Source organism: Aedes albopictus, chromosome 2 (genome assembly GCF_035046485.1).
Source record: "Aedes albopictus strain Foshan chromosome 2, AalbF5, whole genome shotgun sequence".
Taxonomy (NCBI): domain Eukaryota; kingdom Metazoa; phylum Arthropoda; class Insecta; order Diptera; family Culicidae; genus Aedes; species Aedes albopictus.
The window spans coordinates 255,749,705-255,767,826 of NC_085137.1; positions in this window are offsets into that span (position 1 = coordinate 255,749,705).

An 18,122-nucleotide genomic window follows, 5' to 3' on the forward strand; every position below is an offset into this window, starting at 1 on the left:
TTCGCTCTCGTACGGTGTTGCAGCATTCTCGCCCATGCTGCATTCTTCTCGTTTTTCAACTGTTCACATTCGCCGTCGTACCAGTCGTTTCTGTGATTCGGAGTCGCGAAGCCTAGTGCTGTAGCCGAGGTACTACCTATGGCGGATCGGATGTCCCTCCAGCCATCTTCAAGTGTAGCTGCGCCAAGCTGCTCTTCCGTTGGTAGGGCCACTGCTAACTGCTGCGCGTAGTCTTTAGCCACTTCTACGTTACGAAGTTGCTCGATGTTGAGCCGCGGCGTTCGACTTCGACGCGTGGTGATAACTGTCGAAAGTTTTGAGCGCATGCATACAGCGACTAAGTAGTGATCCGAATCTATATTCGCACTGCGGTATGTGCGGACGTTGGTTATATCAGAGAAGAATTTACCGTCGATTAGAACGTGGTCGATTTGGTTTTCTGTTTGATGGTCGGGGGATCTCCAGGTGGCTTTGTGGATATCTTTGCGGGGAAAGAAGGTGCTTCGGACTACCATACCACGGGAGGCTGCAAAGTTTACGCATCGCTGGCCGTTATCATTCGTTACGGCGTGCAGGCTGTTTCGCCCGATTACCGGTCTGTACATTTCCTCCCTTCCTACCTGCGCGTTCATGTCGCCGACAACGATTTTCACGTCACGCGGCGAGCAACCATCGTATGTTTGCTCTAACTGCGCGTAGAACGCTTCTTTCTCGTCATCGGGTCTCCCTTCGTGTGGGCAGTGGACGTTGATGATGCTGTAGTTGAAGAAACGGCCCTTAACTCTCAACATGCACATCCTTGCGTTGATCGGCTGCCACCCGATCACACGTTGTCGCATCTTGCCCAACACTATAAATCCTGTTCCCAGTTCATTGGTGGTGCCACAGCTTTGGTAGAAGGTAGCCGCTCGATGCCCGCTTTTCCACACTTTCTGTCCAGTCCAACAAAGTTCCTGCAACGCCACGATGTCGAAGTTGCGGGGATGTAGTTCGTCGTAGATTATCCTGTCACATCCTGCGAAACCTAGTGACTTGCAATTCCATGTTCCAAGTTTCCAATCGTAGTCCTTATTTCGTCGCGTGGGTCTTTGCCGATTGTATCGAGTCGTATTTTCTTCTATGTTATTCGCAATGGGGATTTTTACGGGTGGCTTATTGGGCCTACGCCAACACTCCTGTCTCGCCGGAGGGCCATCGTGCCAGTTCTGTTTAACGTCCCAACCAACACTGGGACGACCACGCTGATGGGGCTACCACCTTGGATCTAGCTGGGCGTGGTGCAGCGTTTCTTACTCAGCCGCTGGATGCCAGAACAGACGCTGTTTGAGCCGCACCTCCTTGGTGAACAGACACTCGGATCGTACCTCCTCAATCTAGCTGAAGTCAGAAGGACAACAGTGCCCAGGCTGCGCTACCAGCTAAGCACACAACTCTTAGCTGGCGGTCTTTGTCATCGTTTGACCCGTGGAAGCATGAGGTAGGAACTTGTGAGGACCAGAGCTATATTGGACGCTCTCCTTATCGACTCACCGTTTTGCAGCCCACCTCGTCGTACATGACATTCCATAACACCGGACCCAGGATGGAACCTTGCGGGACTCCTGAGGTTATGTGAAAGCACTTCCGACCCACCTCCGTGTCGTGCCCAGCTGGCGCTATTAAACGCATTCCTTACATCCAGAGTCACTACCGCGCAAAAGCGAATTCCCTCTTAGGCTCGAGTGCTTTCTCGGCGGTTTTTGTAACCGACAAGATAACGTCTACGGTGGACCTCCCCTTCCGGAAGCGGTACTGGTTGCTCGAAAGACCATTTTCGCCCTCGGTGAACCTCAACATTCTATTGAGGATGATCTTTTCGAGCATCTTCCCCGCCGCGTCAATCAAGCATATTGATCTATATGCCGACGGGTCTCCGGGTGGTTTCCCCGCGTTTGGAACCACGTCTGTTTGCGGACTAGGCGACGAATGCAGCGAGCACGTACTGATGAGGAGTAAAATGAACGAAGGGTGGCCTTCGTTGCTGTCAAAGTCGCTCTTAACCCTCAAGAGGATACCTTAAATGAAGGTCCGTTTTGGGACCCTGGGATCCATTGGACCCCAACATATGTTCTCGCGTATCTCGTGATCCTTACTTTTTGAAAGGGCGATGTTTTCAGCAAAGATGTTAGGAAAGTCAAGGCCTATCTAGTGATCAACAATTTAGTTCGGGAAGTATCCGCTAGGTGGTGCTAGTGAGCATTGAAAAATGCCCCCGATCTACAGGATATAACGTACCTAAACAAGCGGACAAGGACAAGACGTACCGAAACAATAGGGTAAATCGCACTGCTGTAGACGAGTAGACATATATGTCCAGCGGGTCAAAAGGGGTCATTCAAATATTACGTAACGCAAAGGAGTGGGAGGTGGTCTAGCGCTGTGTTACGTTTCATTCAAAATTTTCTATACAAAAGTTGTTGCACGGAGAAGGGAGTAGCCCTTAAGTTGTCAAATTTTGCTTTTCGTAATATTTGAATAAACCCAAGAGGAATCAGAGACAAACAGACGTAACACTATTAAAATGTAAATCTCATATATCTCAGGATCCTGATTACTTATATAGTTGATGTCTTCGGCAAAGTTGTTTGGTTGGTCAAGAACTTATAGATTATGGACCGTTTTATTCGATATTCCACCACTAGGCAGTGCAAGATAGCATGCAAATTTTTCATCTCATAATATCTCAGGATCCTGATTTCTTAAAAAATGGTGTCTTAGCTGCCGTAATTCTGCAAAGTGACGTAAGCGACATTGATAGTTTTGGCCCAATTTTTGGTTATTATGCATAAAACTCTTGCTCATCCTCTAAGTTTCTTTCCATAGATGATAGATTACGACTAGATCTTGCATCCTAATACAGCAGGCAAACCACAGTGTTATTTTTACACCAGATATTATATATAATATACCAAAAAATTTCGACATTTTGAATGGCGCTTACGTCACTTTGCAGAATTACGGCAGTTAGTTGTTGGGTACGTCAAAAATGTTCAGTTGATGAGTCATTTGATACGAACTCTCCTATTGGGAGACGCTGGTGCGGGATGCTTATTATTTATAGAGATGGTGTCTACAGCTGTTATTTGGCAGGACATGGACCTACCGAATATAGACACTATAGAATCTACAGACTTGGGGAGAAATAGTTGAATTACGCAATTTTAGAGTGTTTTATAGTGAATTTAGTGTGTACTAATAGAAAATGACGTCACACAACCCACAGTCGTTATCATTTTGTAAATCTCGTTTGGCTAAACGAATTGATAGATCGCTTGGTTAGGGGCCATCCATAAATGGCGTAGCATTTTTTTGACGATTTTTGACACCCCCCTTCTCCCCCTATTTTCCCATACCTAATACATGGCTCGTAGCATAATCAGAGACTCTCCCCACCACCCTAAAATGCCACTTCATCTATGGACGGCCCCTTACAGTTGTCTGTACCTTGGAAAGCATATGGAATCTATAGTGTCTATATTACAGATTATGGGATATATACAATTATACTTTGATCATAATCTACACAATTTTCCACAGCACAGAGATCAGACATCCAAGCTCAGTTTCAAAACTGTGTAAGGAATTAAACGTTCATTTGAAATGGCAACACAAGTGGCAACATCGTGGTGGCGCTGCTATCCCAATGTTCCCACGCTGTTGTCGGTGGTGAATATAAAACTTATGTAGATATGCGTACTCACCACTAATTGTAGCAACTTGCCGCATAGGTGACGCTAGTGTTGTCAACGCTAAAAAAATGAATCCTTGCACAGCTTTCGAGACAATTTTCTATAGGCTTGGATGTCTGTTCTCTGTGATACAAAATATATTTTCATGAAAAATCGAATAAAATGGAATGTAAATTTAAACGTTTCCTTCCCGTAACCGGGAGGAACTCCTGGAGAGAAATTCCTGGAGGAATCCCGTGAGGAGTTCCTGGAGGAATCCTGGAAGAAATTCCTAGGGGAATCTCGAGAGCAACTCCTAGAGGAATCCCGGGAGAAATTTCTGGAGAATCCCGGGAGAAATTCCTGAAAGAATCCTGAGAGGAATTCCTGGAGGAATGCCAGGAAGAATTCTTGGAGGAATCCCGGGAGAAATTCGTTGAGAAATATCGGTAAGAATTCCTGGAGAAATCCCAGGGGGAATTCCTGAAGCAACCCCCGGAGGAATTCCTGAAGAAATCCCAGGAGGAATTTCAAGTGGATTTCCTAGAAAAACTCATGCAATAAACCCGGGAGGGAATTCTGGAGAAAACCCGGGAGCAATTCGGAGACAAATTCCTGAAGAAATTCTGGGAGGATTTCGTGAAGGAATCTCGGAAAGCATTTGTGGAAGAATCCTTTTACGAATTCCTAGTTGAATCTCTGGTGGAATTCCTGATGTAGTTTTGGGAGTCATTTCCGGAGGGCTTTTAAGTGGATTTTCCAGATGAAATCGTAGAGGAACCTCGGGAAGAGTTACTGAAAGAATTCCTGTATTAATTTCTGGAAAAATCCTGGTAGGAGTTCCTTCAGAAATTTTGGGAGGAATTCCTGGAGGTATCCGGGTGAGTCAATTCTAAAGTAAGTTATCCACCAAATTGGAAGTATTGGTATTGTGGACAGAATGTAATTATATTGTGTTATTCTCAAGATATTCACTTCAAAAGAAGCGTACTTATTTGAGGACGCTTGCCACTCGGTAATCTAGGATGCTGGGCATATACGAACTAATTAGCGCCATTTTGCAGAAAAACAAAGAACAAAAGAACAATTTTGCCAAAGACACAAACTTTCTATACATTCCGAATCTCAAGATATTCAAGCTAAATTTAACTTTGAATCCATAATTTAAATAAACAATAGCGCCACCTACTGGACTAATTCCAATTCAATTTGTTCGTCACAAGATTGCCCTTGGTCTATTGAACAATTTTGTCGAAGACAGCATTATTCTAGGAAGTGACGATCACAAGATATAATCATTCGTGTCGTGGGGTCCAATGGACCCCAGGGGACCAAAATCGCCCGGTTCAACTTTGACATAAAAAATAATCTATAGTACGCCATGAAATATTTATTATTTTTGCACAAATAACTCATTGCTGAAGGTACTGTGAAAACGGGACCGATGTGTCAATCCAAACTTTTTTGCGACCACTTCAAAGTGGCTCTGGGGTCCAATGGACCCCAGGTATCCATTAGAGGGTTAAGATCGAGGCAAGGGCAAGCGAAAAAAACCTGTCAAAGTCCCAATTTGAACCCGTGAGATGATGCCTAGAGGATCGTGGTGGCCTATTGCCAAAGCCGGAGTAACCACCCGGAGGATCGTTGGTATATAGATAGACCAACATGCTTGCTCGATGCGTCGGGGAAGGTGCTCGAGAAAATTATTTTTAACAGACTGTTGAGGTACAACGGATGGTGCGTCTTGGAATACCCGTGTACTTATATAAGATTCTTGGAAGCTACTTCCAGAATCGAATACTAGCGTACAAACCAGAGGTTGGTCGGAACTGCTTTAGCATAACCTGAAAAGTCCCGCAAGGTTCCATCCTTGGTCAATATGTGCTTTTATTGAGCGTGTTTCCTCTACTCGCGACATGTAGGGGCATTTTTGTAGGGATCACTGTAGCAACCCCTGAATGAAGGTTTGAAGAAATCTATGGAGCAATGCCGGATTGATTCTTTATTCGTCCCAGGAGAAATTTTTAGTAAAAATATTTGGAAATCCCTGGAATAATGCTGGAAAGAAGACCTGGCGAAAACCCGGGATGAATCTCTGGGAGAATCTCTGGAGGCAGTTTAGAAAAAAAACAAACCTTGGAGAAGTCCCAGTGAAAGTCTTTGCAAGAACCCTGAAGGGAATCCAAGGTAAAATCCCTTAAGAAAACACTGAAAGAGTGTTTGTAAGAACCCAGAATGAAACGTTTGGAGTTTACATCAAAGGAAATCCCTTCAGAGACCTTGAGAGGATTTCCTGGATAAATTCTGGAGGAACTCTTGAAAGAATCCAGGAGGTTTCTCGAAAAAAAAAAACCTTTGGAGGAATCCCCGAGGGAATTCCATCATTTTGATGAGGGAATCAAAAGGTCGCTCGGCTACTTTTGGTGGGCAGTGAATGTGAATCGAAAGCAACAGGTTGGCTTCCATAAGGAAGACCGTCACCGTCAGGTTGAATTCTAATTAACATTATTCAAACGTGATTAATTGGTTGAACATTGCCTGATACCGTATTGAGATCACGCACCACACAATTCACATTACCGCCGGTCGTTTAATCAGAATGCAACCGAATGGCTGCAAAATTTGTATTTTGTTTAGGCGGAAAAACGTTCTGTATGTAAACAGAACACGACTTCGGAACGCCAGCCGGCAATCATTACCAAGCAGCGTGTGCTCTACAACAGTCATTCTCAACAAATGCACGAATACGAATTTCATTCTCAGTTTCAGTCAGCTGCGGAGGAGGCCAGCGAAATCGACTGAAACAAAACCACACCCATTATCCGACACAGGGCAGCAGAGCAGCCGCGAAACGACGACGGCCAAAACCTGAAGCGTGAGCTAATCTGTGTGTCTGTCTTTCGGTGGGTAGTTGGTTGAGTTGGTAGCCCCGGTATGCCGTGCCGCTACCGCCACGCCGCCGGTATTTAGGAGTTTGTTTGTTTGCAAACTGCGCCGAGGCGTTTTCGCAGCGCTACACCACCAACCGGACCGGCTGAAAACCGCAACAATGCAATGGTGATAAATAAGTACTGCGTATGTGTACACTTCTGGCTGGGAGGAGGCTCAGACTTGTAGACTGGCAAATAGGCATTTTTTACCTGTAGATATGGGTGCTTTGTTTAATTTGCTCGTGGATTAAAGCTGTGACCGGAATAACTAATTTAGGTCGTAGATTGGCGCACTCTCGTGATGATGACGATGTTTTTATCACATGATGGGACTTACCTGAAAAAAAAAGAAAGAAACTAATTATTTAGCGTCGCTAAAGATAGTTCAGAGAAGAATTATATCCAACTCAGGTATTATCAAGTAAGACAACAACAGGTGAAAAAGAAGGCATTTGATTGAAAAAAGTACTTTTTATCCAATATCTTAACCGATGTAACCCGGCCAATGAAAATCTTAACAAAAGTACAAGAAACGGTTCACAGTATAACCTATTCCTGAGTGTCTTAACGGTCTAACAGGTGATATACGAATGAATGAGAGCCGTTGTGCAAGCCGTAAGGCTTGCTCACCTTACCTTTACCTTAACGATCAGACTAAGGCCCTAGTGCCTTGTATGTAGAAGTCGTCTCCATTCTACTCGGTCCATGGATGTGTGTTTTCAGTTCCGTTCTCTGCGAAGGGTCCGCAAATCGTTCTCCACTTGATCGATCCACCTAGCTCGCTGCAGACCACGTCTTCTTGTACCGGTCGGATGACTCTCGAGAACCATTTCAGTCGGGTTGCTATCCGACATTCTGATGACGTGACCCACCCACCGTAGCCTCCCGATTTTCGTGGTGTGGACGATGGTTGGTTCTCTCAGCAGCTGATGCAGCTCGTGGTTCATTCGCCTTCTCCAAGTCCTGTCTTCCATCTGCACTCCGCCGTAGTTGGTACGCAACACCTTTCGTTCGAAAACTCCAAGGGTGCGTTGGTCCTCTGCACTTGGAGTCCATGCTTCGTGCCCATAGAGGACTACCGGTCTAATCAGCGTTTTGTAGATAGTTAACTTCGTTTAACGGCGAACTTTGTTTGATCGTAGAGTTCTGCGGACCCCAAGGTAAGCTCGATTTCCTGCCACAATGCGTCTCTGAATTTCTCTGCTGGTGTCGCTGTCGATGGTCATCATTGAGCCCAAGTACACGAGTTCTTCAACCATCTCGATGTCGAAGTTGCGGGGATGTAGTTCGTCGTAGATTATCCTGTCACATCCTTCGAAACCAAGTGACTTGCAATTCCATGTTCCAAGTTTCCAATCGTATTTCTTTTTGCGGCGCGTGGGTCTTTACCGATTGTACCGAGTTGTATTTTCTCTTATGTTATTCGTCATTCTCAATGGGGATTTTTACGGGTGGCTTATTGGGCCTACGCCAACACTCCTGTCTCGCTGCAGGGCCATCGTGACAGTTCTGTTTAGCGTCCCAACCAACGCTGGGACGACCACACTGATAGGGCTACCACCTTAGATCCCAAGTAACACGCTTGTCTGCCCGTGTAGCTGCCGGCTTAGAATAGCACTACGGACCATCTGTTCCGGGGGTAAAAGTCCACCAAACAGGTAACCCCAATCCAAGCTGTCAGGCGACCCGTGCTGAGGGATGAATGGTTGAGGGGGTTTAAAAGATGCTCGATCTTTAACGGAGGCCGTAGCGTGGGTAGATCGCCTTTTTGGGTTGCGTTGCGGTGATAGATCTACCAAACCGAAATCTAGTGTCGTCCTATTTTTTAATTTTGGAATATGTGTTCTGGTAATTCAAGGAATTATAGTATTTAGTCCTTACTACTGGTGTTTTGGAGACTTCCAGTTTTTGAATGAAACTGATGTTGCGAATAGTTCCTATACGTTAGGCTCTCTGTGGAACTGGCAACCCTGGAGCAAGAACGACGGGCGCCACCGTAGCTGCCTATAGGATTTGAGAGCGAAGGGTAGTGCACTTTAGTTCGCGATAGGTGGAACATGTACGAATTGTGCGCTGTTGTTGGGTGACTTGTCCGTGAGCTGATACTACAATGTATTAATTAGTGATTCATACTGTAATTTTATCCAAATTAATTATTTTCTAATAAATTTGCAGTTATTGAAGCTGCTTGAAATATAAGCTGCTCTCAATATGGTATCTTAGCTCCGAACGTACCACACGCCCCAACAAACTTCAATAAATTGTAGTATCAGCTCACGGACAAGTCACCCAACAACAGCGCACAATTCGTACATGTTCCACCTATCGCGAACTAAAGTGCACTACCCTTCGCTCTCAAATCCTATAGGCAGCTACGGCGGCGCCCGTCGTTCTTGCTCCAGGGTTGCCAGTTCCACAGAGAGCCTAACGTATAGGAACTATTCGCAACATAGCAAATACTTACCTGGATTTCTCCCACTAGCTGTGCAAATACCGGTGCTTGGTACGCCCCGAAACAGGGGAAAATAACCAGAAAAGCTGCCGTGCCAGTGGATTATATCGTAAGTAGACGCAAGAATAGAAGTTTTCTTATGTGTAATGTATAATTGAAAATATTTGTGATTACAAAAATAGCATCCGCGCAACATACCGATTAGGGTAACGGCCCCAATTATAGTCCAAGAGAGTCGTGGCAAGGAAACCATTTAATTGTAAGTTGTTAGTAATTTTAGTCTGTGTTGTGAATTGTGTTTATTGAATTTGTTAATAAATTTCAGTTTAAGCGTTGCTACAAAAAACTTGAGCCGCTCTAAAAACCTGGCTTCCCTCTCGGGAACATTCTTAAAAATTAAATGACACCTGCGAAGTAACTTCTGCGAAGTAATAGTGTCAAGTGAGAAGTTCGGACCTGCCAAAAGATGACTTCCGATGCTGAGTCCACCCACGACCAAACCGTCATGGATCTGACGGCATCTCAGTGTACAATTTGTGGACTATCTACGAGCGACGAGGTGATGGTCTGCTGTGACGGATGTTCTAAATGGTTCCATACATGTTGCGTGGACATCGATGAGGACAATCTGCCGAAGAAGTGGTACTGCCAAAGCAAGGCCTGCCAGGAGAAGGTCCAGGAGTACCGGCAAAAGCAGAAGGACACCAAGAAGCAGGCTCGCACCCGGAAACACGGCAACGAGTCGGACAAATCCAGCGTCAGCTCTTGTCTAGCTGCGTCTAGCTTGGAAGCAAAGAGCCGAGCGCTAGAAGAGAAGCAGAGGCGGCAGTATGAAGAGCTGGAGGTGGAGATACAGCTGCGGAAGAAGGAAAGGGAGATGCAGCGTGCGTTCGAGCAGCGAAAGACGGAGTTGGAGCTGCAGATGCGCGCTGAAGAAGAAGAACAAAGAGCATGGCAAGCGGAGATGCTCCAAAAGAAGAAGGAGCAGATTCAGCGGCTGAAGGCGAACCGGGAGTCGTCGTTCGAGATGCAAATGGCGGCGATGGATGAGGAGTTAGCGGAACTTTCGGGTCAAAAGTCGAAGCCGGCGCCGGAAGTAGTCAAGGACGTTTCGCGAGCGGGTCCTTCCGGCAAAGTCAACCCAAACGTGTTGAAGCTGAGAAAGGCGAACGTGAAGAAGCTAACGCGAGACTACGAGAGCACCGACGAAGAAGACGAGGACGACGATCCGTCAACCCAGAGTTCGCATTCGTCCATGAAAACGAGGGTGAGGGATAGGGCTCTGAGGAAGACGTGCCAGAAAGTGGGAAGTGCCAGCCAAAACTGGCTGGGGCAGCAGCAGACCGGGCCGACGAAGGCACAGCTGACCGCGAGGATGGGGTTAACCTACAAACTCCCAAAATTCTCCGGCAAACCAGCACAGTGGCCATTGTTCTACGCGGCCTACAAAACGTCCAATGATGTCTGCGGCTACATGAACCACGAAAACCTGATGCGACTGCAGGAAGCGCTGGAAGGCGATGCCCTCGAACTGGTATCTGGGCAGTTACTACTTCCCGAAACCATCCCGCAGGTCATCGAGAAGCTGCGCCGGCACTTCAGCCGCCCGGAACAATTGCTTCAATGCCTGCTGGACAAGGTGAACCAGCTGGAACCCCCGAGGCCGGACAATCTGAGGAGTTTTGTTCCATTCGGAAACACGGTGGAGCAACTCTGCGGCCATCTGGAGGCAGCGGATCTACGGCAACACCTCGTCAACCCGCTGCTGATAAAGTCGCTGGTTGCTAAGCTGCCGGATCGGGAAAAGCGTGAGTGGGTCCATTATCGGCGAGGTCGAGGAGAAACAACTTTGAGGACGCTGACGGATTTCCTGATGGACATCGTGGCAGACGCCTGCGAAGCTAACGTTGACGTGGAGTTCAATCCACCGCCATCGTTGGAATCAGATTCCCAATCCGAAGAGGAGAGTTCTAATGAGGCTGGACTATACTGTCACTGCGAAGCCAGCAGTTTGACTGATAACGCAAGCGAAGAGAGGATGCTGAAACCGTGCATAATGTGTCAATCTACGGACCATCGTCTGCGGCACTGCGCGGATTTCAAGGAGTTACGGTACGGTGAGCGCTTGAAACTGGTGACCCGCGAGAAGTTGTGCCATGTCTGCCTCAACGAGCATGACGGGCAGTGCAAATTGAAAATCCGCTGCAACATCGGCGACTGCAGAGAGTTCCACAACTCGCTCATGCATCCGGTCGGAAACACGGTCGGGCTGAGTGCACCCATAAGGACAAACTGCACGGTCTTGTTCCGGATCGTTCCGGTACAGCTACACTGCGGAGGCAGAACAGTTTCGGTGTTAGCGTTCCTGGACGAAGGAGCTTCCGTCACGCTGGTGGAAAAAAGGCTCGCCGACCGTCTGGGCGCGGTCGGAGTACAAGAGCGATTGACCATCCGGTGGACGGGAAACACGTCGAGAGTGGAGGATTGCCGAAGAATGAGTCTGTGGGCTTCGGGAACAGGCGCTGCAGCCGGCGGCAAGATGCTGTTGCACACAGTGCACACGGTGGACAAACTGATGCTGCCACATCAAAGGTTGGATTCTGAGGAGTTTGCAGCACAGTACGAGCACATGCGAGGACTGCCCATTGAATCGTACGACGGACAGCCGCAGTTGCTGATTGGGGTAAACAATATCCACGCGTTTGCACCGATGGAGGCAAAGGTGGGTACGCCAGTGGAGCCGATTGCTGTTCGAACCAAACTAGGATGGACGGTCTATGGGCCGCGACAGCAAACCCCAGCGGCGGCCGACAACTATCTCGGTTACCACCGGCAGGTAACAAACGAGGATCTGCCGCCCGAGAGTCATTATGCGTCGAAAGAATCGGTGGTGACAATTTCACGGGGCACCGTGGAGAAGAAATGGGCCCAGCGAATAAGAGAGCGAACCGCCCAACTCGTCGGCGATCGCTGCGAAGACGAATCGCAGTCGAAGACCCGGAGACAAGAAATTAAAACGTGTCGTCATCCGGACAGCTCCGGAAAAATCGCCACGAACATGGCGGTTCTCATCCCGAACGCAAGAAGACAGGCTGAACAACAAAATAGGCGGGTTCGAAATCCGAAACGGGATGATCAACTCGCTGGAAGCCTTGCGGAGCCTAGAAGAGGCGAAACCGACAACACCGACGCATTTGATGGCGAAGGAGAGAGTCCTGGGAGCGGTCAGGGATCCAAGTGGGGATCGGCGTTTTCGACTCGCTTTTCGACGAGGCACCGCGGCGAGTTGTTGCCGCAGTTGTACGAGGAAAAGTGGCCGTCGAGAAAGCTCGTCGCAAGTGGCGCAAAACCGGAGGAAGTCAAGAACGGTCGGCGAAAGGAGAAGCTTGGGGTGATGCGTGCGCTCGATGAGGGGCGCAAGTTGTTGGGCAAGATCCTACCAACGACACTAGCGGAAACGGCTGGCAATGGTTCGACGATTCTTCGTGGTCGACGGGAAATCCCGACAGTCTTGCAGATGAAGCTTCATCGCTGCGGTCATCAAGGTCTCAGAAGGACGAGCTCGACAGACAAACGTGAGGACGAAGATGGTAAGGCGCAGAGACGGGACTTGGTAAAGCTTGCGTCGTTAAGAGGTAATGTAAATCCGAAAATGCCGGATGTTACGGGCTGGGGTGTTGCGAAGCCGCACATTTTGAACCGGTCTAAAATATGAACCCGTCTAACCACAACATAACTGCAGCATGACAGTTCTCGCGCGGTAGTAGTGGTAGGTGAAATAAGAGGGAAAGTAGATGAATGAGGTGCAAGTAGAATTCGATAAAAACAACGGAATTTCGCCATCGTAAAAGTAGGAAAAGAAAATCAGTTTAGAGTTATTAAAGTTATTTAAAATTTATTTCGGTAACCAAATTACGTAACGTAAGTTGTGGGAGTGCGGTGTAAACTGATATACAAAGTCCGTAAGTTGAAACCTGTAGAGAAAAAAGGTAAATTATTAGTGAAACTTAGCAAATACTTACCTGGATTTCTCCCACTAGCTGTGCAAATACCGGTGCTTGGTACGCCCCGAAACAGGGGAAAATAACCAGAAAAGCTGCCGTGCCAGTGGATTATATCGTAAGTAGACGCAAGAATAGAAGTTTTCTTATGTGTAATGTATAATTGAAAATATTTGTGATTACAAAAATAGCATCCGCGCAACATACCGATTAGGGTAACGGCCCCAATTATAGTCCAAGAGAGTCGTGGCAAGGAAACCATTTAATTGTAAGTTGTTAGTAATTTTAGTCTGTGTTGTGAATTGTGTTTATTGAATTTGTTAATAAATTTCAGTTTAAGCGTTGCTACAAAAAACTTGAGCCGCTCTAAAAACCTGGCTTCCCTCTCGGGAACAACTGAGTTTACCAATTTTACTTTGCATATAGTTAAAAACCTCACCATCTGAGGCTAAAGTCAATGCAAAGGAAATCAAATTGGGTTAGGGATCAATGTATGTACTAACTCTTCGAAGACTGGAAAGTGCTAGTATGCAAGGAACATACTAGAATCCTTAATACTGAACACATGTCCCATTATTGGAATGATATTGCTGCTAATGTTAAAACCCGGGTCCTAAACCTGGGAAGAATTTAGCAGTAAAACAAGGGTGATGCTAGGTTTCCGATGCATGGCCAATATCAGTACTCTTGTTTTGTTTTCTAAAAAAACAAAACAAAAACTGTATCAAAATCGATACTTTATTGCCCCTCAATGGCAATTGAGTAATGCGACATGCACTACACTAAGGATACGGGTAATGTCACAATAGATCTAAAAACTGGTCGCAGTGACAAACCCGAACAGGAAAAAAACACACTTGTCACAGAAGAGTCACGGCGGCGCAGGTTTTTGTTGCGCAGAAGTCACTGTGACTCACTTCTAGCAAATAAATACTTGTTTGCTAGAAGTAAGTCATAGTGACATTTGCCCAACAAAAACCTGCGGCGCCGTGACTCTTCTGTGACAAGTGTGTTAATTGGGATCTATCTGGGCATGATGCAGCATTTTTTACTCAGCCGCTGGATGCCAGAACAGACGCTGTTTGAGCCGCACCTCCTTGGTGAACAGACGCTCAATCTAGCTGAAGTCAGAAGGACAGCAGTGCCCAAGCTACACTACCAGCTTAGCACACAACTCTTAGCTGGCGGTCTTTGTTATCTATTGACCCGTGCAAGCATGAGGTACGAACTTGCGGGGACCAGGGCTAGTTTGGACGCTCACCTCATCGACTCATCGTTTTACAGCCCAAGGCTTGCATCTATGTACTATCGTTAACGCTCAACCACAACGTCATTTCTCAAAAACGCTCCTACATTCGTAGAGGGCTCACCGTCTGCCATGACAAGCGATTGAAATCATCAGCTCCTTCCCCTTCCTCACATTGACCTGCAATTTGACATAGAAGACGTCATTCTCGCTCCTAAATAATAAGATCACCAACACTCGGTACGGCCGTTTTTGCACTACTCTTCGTAGTCTGAAGAGTTCTTGTAAGTATGCGGTTGATCTCCGAATAGATTGCCCAACAAATGATGTGTTATTCAAACAGTTGATCATCTCACAAGCTGTTATTGAAACCACCTTTTAATAACCATATGATTGTAATTGAACCACGTTAATAACTACTATTCATCAGTACATCGTTGTAAAGTTAATTTGTATCCACACCATTGCATTACTGAGCCAAAGAAAGCTATATATAGCAGAGTAGTAATGTAATGTTTCATGCCTCTTGCAATAAATAATTTGTTCAATTTTCTCTTGAGAAAATTTATCAACATAACCGTTCGAGAATTTGAATTGCCTGTAACTTTACGCTCAATTTCCTACCGCAGAAGGAGAACGGAGAGTAGCAGGAAAATATGTTGCTTATCAATGTGTATCAGTTATGCGTATGTGTGTTATTGACATCGCTTTTCCTTCGTCTTGCGGATTTCAACCGAGAGTGAGATGCAATCGCAAGTCCGTGACGAACCCCTACAAAGCATAACATTGTGGCATAATGCAGACAAACATGGCGGAGAGAAGACACATCCAGAGACAGGGAGCAAAATGCGCGATTCGGCGACTTCCTCGGAGCGTTCAAATTGAATCAACACATAGGATCGGATTTTCCCCCTTCGTTCGTGCTGTGTCTTCTTGACGACGAGCGGGTCTTAGGGTGGTGACGGTGGTTTTATGCGAAATGGCAGCTCATCTTCACCACTGCTAAACGGACTAATTGCGCCACACATGCGGAAGGGCAATTAAGGCTAATCCAATAAAATTTTACGGGCCCGTATCATCTCCTGAAGATCTTATCGATTCCGGCCTCAACTTCCAGCGGAGGTGTTTTGAAATCATTGCTCCAGCCGTTAAATGCCACCCCACTGACGGCGATTGCCCACCGACCGCACACCAGAGGGGACCGCGTTCGCCGAATAGAGTAAGATGGGGCAAAATATTGTGCTCGATTTGATGATTTCAATTCCAAATAATCAAAAAAAAACCTTTTTTGCAATTACGTTTCGAAAAGTCTCACTTTTCCATCAGAGAAAATGCCGTGAAAAGGCCTACTTTTCCACACTTGAACAACAGTGCCGAAAAGTACTACTTTTCGGCACTATTAAGTGTGCCGAAAAGTAGTACTTTTCGGCACTGTTGTTTGTATGGCCAATTTGATTATTCTTTTACACTCTACACACTACAAACTAAGTGTATTTCCCGGAAGTGTATTTCTTTTATGTTCAGGCACATGCTGCAGCTCATTTCCGGTATTATTTCTTGCCGAATTTGAAGGCTAAGTGCCAGACCGAACTGGGAAGGAGCTGGAAAATTTGTGACAGTCATCTCGGTCTGTTCTGATCTACCGGCCTACTGAAACGCCTATTTGATTGGATAATCCAGCTTTTTACGCTAACGCGAGGGGTGATTCGAATGTGACGTTTCTTGCCGACGACCAAATGTCAGTTCAATGCTGTCCTAGTAGACTGTTTTAGGAGTTTGTTGATTTAGTTGTCAAAATTTTTCACTTGATTTGCATCAACAGTGATCCCGTGATCCTCAGCGTATTTCAAAATGGTGTTACTTGTGTATTTTGCCGAAGAAATTTATCTAGTTTTTAATTCGTTTTAGGTCAAGGAAAAAATGGAAGTCTGAGGACTCGAAATAGCTGAATTTACCCAGGACTGTTCTAAGAATGTTCATGCACTGTGGTTCGAAGCTCGCCGTATTCAACGTTATGACTTCCCAAGTTCAATCTCATATAACAAAAGTATGATTCTATTATACTCGGCTACAAAAACTTAATTTGAACAAAATGCTCTAATCATAAAGAATAGTTTTATTCCCTTGACCTAGAATTAATTTATTCGTTACAAACATGAACCAATGGCTACCGAATCAAACATTCCCAAATCATACACAAAAATTTTATTCCAACTTAGATGGCATTCTGTTCTATTTGAGATCATCATCGTAAAACATTAGTTTAGGCTCTTATTCATTATGCACCGCCAAATAGAAAGCTGGATAGTGCAGGAAGGTGTTGACCAGATTGATTCAATGAGATTCGAGAGTGTAAAAGGGATGTGCCAACATATTTCCAATCAATGTGCGTTAAATCATTATGCAGGTGACCTAAAAAAATAAAGCTAGATTAATTTCTCCAACAGAATAAATAAATTTGTAACACCATTTCAAAATATCCTGAGGATCGCTGTTGGTATGAAACAAAACAAGTGAAAAATGTTGACACTTCAATCAACAAACTATCCTAGCAGTCTACTAAGATAGCATTGAACTGAAATTTGGTCGTCGGCAAGAAACGTCATATTCGAATCACCCCTCGTGCTAGCGTAAAAAGCTGGACAGACTTAAATACGTGAAAGCCCGCCTGCCTGTTGTCCCAGAATGTGTTTGTGTAGCAAATGAAGGTGGTATTCGATGGGTGTTTTTCGTAATAACAAAAAACTTTGTATGCAACTCGTTGCAAAACTCGATTTTTTCAGCACGAGTTGTACAGCCTCGTTGGATAAATGTACAACTCGTGCTGAAAAAATCATCATTTTGCAACTTGTTGCATAAATAACTATATTGCTATCATGCGGTTTAAATGCCTTCCTAATAAAATCCTAGTAACAGAAAAAAATATAACCAAAACATTGTTAGAATGAAATGGCTCTGTAACGCTGGAATGGCTCACAATTTTATTTTTTTTATATTTTATGTTTTTGGTGATATTTTTTTTTCGTTTCGGATTCGTATCAAAAGGTCTCAGGCTCAATCCATTCCTTTTCTATCGACAGTTGGCTATTTCCTTTTTCTCTACATATACAACTCATTTGTTTACAGCCACCGCTAGAACCGGGAACGTGTCCCTTACTTTTGTGTCGATCTACCATATAATGTCTACAAGTTATGTAAAGCTAACTGTGCCGCATCATCTTCAGAGTAATAAACACACCATCTATCACCTTACGAATGGCATCCTTGTCCCAAAGTGAATCCAGATATTTCCCAAAAACGCTTCGATATCCAAGCATGAACTTACGCAGACGCAAAGGATCTGTAGCTAGAAAGCGATTGCAATCATCACTTTCTTCCTCTTCCCAGGATTGACTTACAATCTGGGGTAGCAGACGCCATTTTCGTTAAAAATTGAAGATCAATAAAGCTCACACCCAAAGGGTTGCCCCATCTTCCTCTATATGAGGAGCTCCACTTTCATCTGCCAGGCGTTCGTTGCGGCGGGCGACCAGACAATATTCAATCTAAATCCGAAGCTGGAGGCTGTGGATTCGGCCGACTACTAAACTGCTACCGCCTGACGGACGGCTTCGTGCCATGATTTATTTGCGCCATAAACTTTTGCTGATGTACAATTTGTAAATCGCTTCACATCATTATTGAATTAATGAGATGAGATGAAATTGTGCGCGTTCAGTAGGCAGCCCCGGCGATGTGGTGGAAAAATATGTGCTTTATTGGTTAACCGGTTGTTGCAGTTGAGTT